At 39.8% G+C, this 8,133-nt stretch overlaps 1 pseudogene; it reads right to left on the bottom strand.

Moving 5' to 3' along the window:
* Window positions 1-2,800: 2,800 nt before the first annotated feature.
* Window positions 2,801-5,900, bottom strand: LOC101700401 (R3H domain-containing protein 1-like; annotated as a pseudogene).
* Window positions 5,901-8,133: the final 2,233 nt, after the last annotated feature.

Here is an 8,133-nt window from a genome sequence, read left to right as displayed (position 1 = left end):
CTACAATGTGGGAAAAAAATTTTAGCAGCTGTATCTCAGACAAAGGACTGCTATCTAGAATATACAAAGAACTGAAAAAAATCAGAGCCCCCCAAATTCAAAGACCCAGTTCAAAAATGGGCATCTGAAATGAACAGACATTTCTCAGACAAAGAAATAAAAGCAGCAAACAAATATATGAAAAATTGTTCAACATCACTCACCATTTAAGAGATGCAGATGAAAAGACTGAGATTCCACCTCATCCCAGAAAGAATGGCTGCTATCAAGAAATCAACCAATAACAAATGCTGGTGGGGTTGTGGGGAGAAAGGAACCCTTCTCCATTATCGGTGGGAGTGCAGACTGGTGCAACCAATGTGGAAGTCAGTATGGAGATACCTCAAAGAACTAGGACTAGAGGTCCCATTTGACCCAGCTATTTCCCTGCTGGGGATCTTCCCAAAAGATTTAAAAGAATCATACCACAGTGATATGTGTGCACCCATGTTCATAGTGGCACAGTTTGTAATAGCTAAAGCTTGGAAGCAGCCCAAGTGCCCATCAACTGGAAACTGGATAAAGAAGATGTGTTTTTTTTTATGATGATATTATCATTTAACACACTTCAAAATCCATCTTGGTATAAAATAGTCATTGTTAAACACTCATATCTCTAAAAAAACAGATAAAAACATTCTTATCTAAATTGTTATCTTTTGATAGGATGTCATCTAAAGAAAATAAACCAGCTAAAAATGTACCTGTTATCATAAGTAGCTGGACCATAAGAAAAAAGCAAATACTCAAATCAAAAAAGGATTATTGCCATAAACAATATATTAGAAAACCTGTATAGTCAAAAAGCATGAAAATATTTAGTACAGCAGAAAATTAACAGTAATAAATACCATAATTATATGAATCCTTATGACCTTTAATTTACTTTGATACCAAAAGCATCTTTTTAATAAAACCTTTTTGTTCTGACAAAAAAATAATTTTTTGAAGATGGCCAATATAAACATATCACAATAACATATTTCAGCAATATTTATTGAGGTAAGTATCTTATAAGTGTATGGAAAGTGTCAGGATTAGTCTGTTTGAAGGCTATGGAAACTGCTGAGGTCCTCCTAGTGAGCAAAGGCTGCAAAATATTTCCATGTGGTCACTCCTTTGTTCACAAAGTCCCTTTTTGTAGTCTCCCCAAACCTAAGGATTTCTATTTAATTATCTTGACAAACCTATTTAATAACCTATAAAAAATAAATATTGTAACAATTAATCATGACATCGTTATGATCTGTTAGCAACCTGGGAAGAAAAAAAAACATGTGTTTAACTTTAATAATCTTTATAAGCCAATTTAAATTATATGCAAATATCTTTTTTGAAATCTTTTTAAAGGCAAAAAGAGGAAAAAAATTATTGAGCTCAAGCAAAATAGATGTATGATTGGACAGAGGAAACAGACAAACAAACACATAAGGCATTTTAAAAAACTAGGCTGCACTCAAATATATTTAGCCTAATTGAATTATAATATCCCTTTTATAATGTTTATAATTGTAAATGAGACTAGTCAAAACTTTTTGTAAGTCAGTTAATAGAGATCTAGGGCCAGGGATTTAGCTCAGTGGTTCCAGCACCTGCCTTGCAAGTGCAAGGTCCCGAGTTTGATCCCCAGTACAAAAAAAAAAAAAAAAAATTAACAGAAATCTATTATAATTAGAATCAGAAGGAATGAAAACTCTTTATGCCTGTAAATGGCTCTAGGTTAATGGCTGTTTTTGGTCTCATTTATTATAAATCTTTATAACAAACTTGAAATTAATAAACATACATTTTTTAATATTTGTAAACATTTATTCTGTTGAACTGACAAAGGCTTGCACCAGTACACATTGCACAGCCTTGCAAGTTATGCAGAAATTGAAAAGAAGGTTCTTTGTTCCTAAGTGCAATGAATCTGTGATGTTCAGTAATCTGCAAACAATGGAGACAAATTTTAAACCACTTATGAAGTCTTCAGCATTCATGAAACATTTCCATAGGTGACAGAAAATCCACAAGAGGGGGAATTCAAATCAGTGGTAATTAGTTATTGCAGGGACACTTAAAAAAAAGTGAGAGTATTTTCCTGACTTGGGTGATTCCTATTCGACTTGGAATTTAAGTGGTTTGATTAAGAGCATTAAGAACATAATTTACTTTACCCTTAATATTCATACTACCTAAATGAATAAGGAAAGGACCCCATGGCGGAGTTCTGTATTTTCTGGAAATGTTTCTATGTTGAGAGATTCAGGGGAAGAGTTATTTTTTATTTGTAAGCTTTTAGCACTCTCAGCCTTTCAAAAGAAGGTTTATGGTTTTGGGCTTGGTTATTCCACACCTGCAATGTTTTTCTCCCAAATCCTAAGCTGGGTCACACTGTGCTGGCTGCAAAAAAAATAAATACAGGTTGCAACTAGTTATAGTAATTTTGAAGAATAATTTGCTCTACAATAGAGCTTTAGATCCAATACAAGAATTGAGAAAAATCAAAACAAAATAACTATAAAAGTTAGGAGGCATTTGCTTAGAAAAAGCCCCTAACTCTGTACCATTCTGGCAGGGATTTCTATAATCAGTAGGGTACAATGTGTGTGTCTTTTTCCCCCTTTGCTGCATGACTGGCTTTCTTCCTAAAGCTATAACCCCATGACCACACATCCTAGGAATCTCTAACTATTAAGAGAGGCTCCAAATACCCAGCCAACTGAAGTCAGGAGAGTGCAGGGCAATCCTAGACGTGAAAGGTCCAAAGGTGGCTGTGTTACTGAAAACTTCCGCTTTCCGAAATGTGAAAGTCATAGAGCTTCTTGCTTGTTCTCAGCTTAAACTTGTTAAATGAGTTAATTTGTTTCTTCAGTGCATTTTGTGCAGCTGAAATGGAGTGGAATGTGTCTAAGACAGTGTATGTAGAGGCCAAGCCACTGGGTTTAGAGCATTCATGGTTGACAGTGCTGTCCCCACTGCCACAGCAGATGGCATGATGACACAGCTGGGGCTGTGACTGGGGGTCCCAGAGCCATCGCATCTTGGCGCCGATTTTGAAGGTTTCCAAAAAGTTTCTTGGCCTCCATGCGAGTTATTCCATCTGGTAGTTCAGTAATTTCCAAGACCTTCCCAACAGCTGCTTCTCCTGCTCCAAGGTCCGGGTGTGCAGCTTCCTTGCATGAGTCCTTCCTCAGTTTCCATGCCTGCTGCCAGCCTGACCCTGTTGGCTTCGAATGTGTCCATGCCTAACAGCGGGAGGGTTGTCCTGCAGTGGCTGGCTAAGTAATGGATACCTGGCACTTCCCTGCCCAGTGACAAAAGGTCTAGAAAATTGGGGCATGTTAGAAAGTGGTGCTCCAGAGGGACATATGGTTTTCAGGGTAGATAGCTGAGCTGGTGCAGGTGTTTGAGCTGGTGAAATAATGGGACTCCCGAGTTGAGGGGTGTGCTGGACAATATTGTCTACATTGATAAATTCCAGGCACTTCTGCCCTCTCTGGTGGTCACAGTAATATTTATTTTGTTTCCACTGAGGGGGTGAGTTAGGATCAGATTGTGGACTATTTGGGACATTGAGCTGCATCATCACCACTCCTCCATCAGGTGGCGCTGGCGGCATGGCAGCACAATGGTGGCCTTGAAGCTGCTGAGAACCACATGGCAAAGTAGGTCAAGGAAACTGTACTTGTTCTGATCCTGAATGTTGCAGGTAACCTATTGAAGAAAAATTATTTAGTTGGGCAGATGAAATGACACTGTCATAAACTGGCATTCCTGCTGTGGATCCTTGATTAGACTGACTAGAGATCATAACAGACTGTTGATAAGTCTGATGGGATATTCCTTGAGAACCTTGCAGTGAAACCTGATATGATGGCACTGAAGGATAGAGGATGACCACTCCTTGAGTCTGATTTCCAATTCTGTTGGGTTGGCCTCTAACTAGGCTCTGACTCTGGGACTGCTGAACTCCATCTATTCCTTGGTAGTTTTGCTGCCGGTTGGGCATAACTTGATAACCTGTTGCTGTGCAAGTTGTGGCAGAGTTTAGATGTGAACTGCAATGAACAGAATGGATAGGGTGGTACTGAGGCTGAGTGGAGTGATAGTGGCCTGGAGCACAATAACACACTGGTGTCTGTGATGAGGGCTGCTGAATAGATCCCTGCTGTTGGAGCACAGGGTAGCTGACAGCATGACCAGAGGCAGAATAGCCAGCAGTAGGGACTGGCTGCCCAGGCAGGAGGGAAGGAGGAGGTGGAGGTGGCAGAGGTGGAGGAAGAGGAAGATATGGTGGTGGCACTGCTGTCACGATATAACTAGATTGCTGTGGAGAATGAAGAACAACAGTGGACTGGAACATGCTGGCATGTGGGTTAAAACCAACAGATGGCTGGCGGGCAACACTCATGTGCCTGAACTTAGAACCAAGGCTATCCTGGGAGAAAATGTGATTAGCTGCTGTTCATTGAAATAGTGGGAGTTGCAGAAGTGGCTGTGGAGGTCCAGGAACTTGGGTTCTACCTGGCTGTTGAGTCATAGGAGGGTTATATATGACTGCACTCCCATCTGGGTTTATAAAGTGGTGACCTGTTTGTGGATTGATCAGAATACTGCCAGATGGTATGCCTGCCACTTCCAAAGGAAGCAAAAGAAGCTAGTGCCAGGAGATGTGACTTGTTTATTTAGGCCACCATCAAAAGAAAGAGAGAACTATGAGTACTGACAGCTGGATAGACAACCAGTGCACCATGAAAAGACTGGCTGAGAACTGCATCTGGAAGAGGCTGCTGGATGTGAGAAAGAGAGCCAGAAGATGACCCTACACTACCAGAAGACTCAGAACCTGTTTTAGAAAGCCTACCTGAGCCTTTGCTGCTTCCAGAACTATCACCTCTCCTCATGACTGAGATTCCACTAAAGCTGCTGGCTTTGGTTACAGCACGCTTCAAGTTTCACAGGGAGCTATCTGAGTCCGTGCTGCTCCATGGTCATGGTTCAGAGTATCTCAACTCATTCTCAGTGCTCCTTTGATGACTATTTGTTGATCTTCCTGAAGTATCTTTATTAACTCAAAATATCTGGAACCTCTGTTGTGTACTGTTAGCATCCTCACCTTCGATCCTTTTGTTAATAATATAATTCTTGGGAATGCAAGGAATCTTGTGAAAATATCTGGTCTCTAGCTCCCTGGTACTCTTGCTCCCTATCTTCTATACATCTGCTTCTCTGTCATCTTCCAAATGCATTCTCATCTATTTATCATCTTTGTTACAGCGAGAGTTATCTCTCTTAAGGAAATATCATTTCTGAAAATCTTCACCTCTATCATCTTTAATATGTGCATTAAGTTTCTGATCAGTTATTCTTTTATTTCTAGGTTTGTTTACCACGACAGAGTTCCCACTCGGATCAACATTGTGGTCTAATCCAAAGTAAGCAGATACTCTGTATAATACCTTCCTATGGTAAGATGTCATTGGGGAGGATTTTTTACATGATGACCAATGAAATCTAAAATTTCTTGCTCCAATTTCAGCAGCATCATTCTGTCCCTGGGACTGTTTTTTAATGTATTTACTAAAAATTCATGTAAATCTATGCAAGTTGAATCAGTGTATTGTTGACTGGAATCTCTTGATAAGATTTTTCTGGGCAACTAATCACTGGCTTTTTCTTTTTCTGCTTCATCTTTGGAGGGCTTCTCCTCTTTTTCAAATGGGATTGTGTTAACTGGATCTGAATTTTTCCCAAAACTTAATATTGCTGTCAATATTTCATTCATTCTTCTCTGCCAAAACCTTCCCATAGTTTTCTGATTTGATAAGATTTTCAACTGTTTCAGTTTTATCTTTTGTAGCAATAGTATCAGGCATCCTCATTAGCAAAGATTACTTCAGAATTCTACAGGAAACTTGCAGCCTAACGTCTTATTGATTTGGGATTGTGGCTTTCCCCCAAAATAAAATAATCCAAGGTTCCTTTCCACAGCTGTCAGCCGGAATGTCAATTGTACTGAACCATCTTTAATCTGGCTGGAGTCCCATATCCTTGTCACCACTGTAGATTTTCGGACTGTAATGGACTGTTCTTGACCAAATGTATCATATCTTTGGGTGGCCTGCATTATTGAGGAGACAGAAGCAGTTGGAGTGTGGTGCATCAGGGAGACGCTGGGTCTGGGTGGGTACAAGAGTCTTAGGAAAGGAAATTAACCCCATCACCAGGACAGGCACTGGCTCCAGCAGTAGCCTTGGTGGCAGAATTCCATATGTCTGGTATGATAAACCACTTTTCACACCTTCTCTCTGCACACATGAGCCTTCTAGTCTGGTAACTCTCTTTATATGCCTCTTAAAAGTTTTTATTCATTAAGTTTATTGGTATATTTTAGGTATACAATATGATGACATTCACCATTGGGAATTTGTACCTTTACATGATATATCTTGGTTCTCATTTTTTTCCCCATTCCCCTGCCCAAAGAACAGAAACAAACTCTTTATGTCCTTTTAACAAGAAAAAACCTTTATCTTATATAGTCTTTGTATTTCAAAAGTATATCTCTTTCACCTATAGCCTTTTATATATTTTTCTGTTTCATTTATTATAACACACGGCTTCAGCTTTTAAATTTTAAAGTGTTCATTTTTCTGTTTTCAAATTATTACATTTTCAAATTTGACTGGCTGCCAACATAACATTAACCTTGAGTTCTTCATCCACAAGCGAGAGTAGAGCAAGTTAACCCTATAATTACAATTTAAGAATTTGCAATTCACAAAAATGTGTTAAGCACAGCAATTAACCATGAGCTCAAATTGGAACAAAGATACATTTATCAATTAGCTAAGATTTGTAACTTGTTTTTGTAAAGTTTGTTTGTGTCTGGTAGAGAGCAGTTGCAGTTTTTCTGGACTGGTTTAGGTTTTAGACCTTAGCAGGCAGCGTCAGACTGACAATAGTGCTGGCCTTGGGCTCTTAAAGCTGGGAATGCTTTTGCTTGTTTTGCTTTATATTATTTAGAGCTCTGTAAAACTATTTTTATCCCCTTTATTTATTTTTCCCTGCAGTTACTTCAATCTGAGTGAGGTTTGTTTGATTTCCCTGGGTCTGACCAAGCGTCTTGCCTGCACTTCCCAGTGCACTGAAGCCAAGCAGCTCTTGTCATGCTTTTGCCCCAACTCCTATGCAGACACCTGTGGTCTTAGCGTCTCAAGCAGAGGGGGAGGCAGCCTGACCTCCTCCCCAAGGGGAGCACTGGGATTTGCCTGTAACTAAGTCACATTTTCTGAGCGAGGCAAGTCCACCATGTGAGAGAGAGCAGATTTGGCAAGCAGTTATTCTAAGGCCAAAACTAAATAATTCCCCACCACCACCTGATTGCTGTAGAGCAGAAGCTTGAGAAGCTCCCAGGCTCGGTTGCATGGGCTGAAAACTGTAGCACACAAGGCTTCAAGTTGTCAAGGTCTCAGTTAAAGCCTCAAGGGAGATAGTTTCTTTTTAGTTGAGATGTCTGGATGTTAATTTTGGAATGCTCAATAAGTTTTATATTTAACGTTTTTGTTTGTGAAAATTGACAATTATATTTAATTATCTCTTGCAGTGTTTCTTTTAACACTGCACGCCAGTGCCAAGAAGATTGGGCCTAAAGTGATTATTCCATGTTTTAGTCTCAGCTGACTACCTTCTTGCATCTGAACCACCTACCTTTTTTGAGGGGGTTTTCTTCTTATTGGACATTCTTCACCTTGATGTAAGGTGTTCTGTGTCATCTAATTTCCATTTCTTTCCAGAGAGATTTCAATGAGCAAATAATTGCATGGTTCAAGCCTCCACAATGGGGAAAATTACTGGGGACCCCTGAACTGTTACTGGAAACCTCTGTAGTAGGCTCCAGTCTCCTGCACAGTGCATGATCCAGGCCTGAGACATCAAACTAAAAGACAGAACTAAGACAGCCGGAAAGCAGGGAGCCAGGGCAACTGACAGAGGTGCTGGCCAGGCCAAGACACACTGATTTTTATTAGTAATGAGTTGGAGTAAAGGTAGGATATGTGTAAGAATAGCAATATGTGTAAAGATTCGTGGTCTGTGTGGCTTTTATGA

Source organism: Heterocephalus glaber, unplaced genomic scaffold (genome assembly GCF_053883595.1).
Source record: "Heterocephalus glaber isolate CG9 unplaced genomic scaffold, H.glaber_assembly_v1.0 deba00001472, whole genome shotgun sequence".
Lineage (NCBI taxonomy): Eukaryota > Metazoa > Chordata > Mammalia > Rodentia > Bathyergidae > Heterocephalus > Heterocephalus glaber.
Note: the sequence above shows the minus strand (reverse complement) of the source record. Positions and strands in the feature narration are given on the sequence as shown.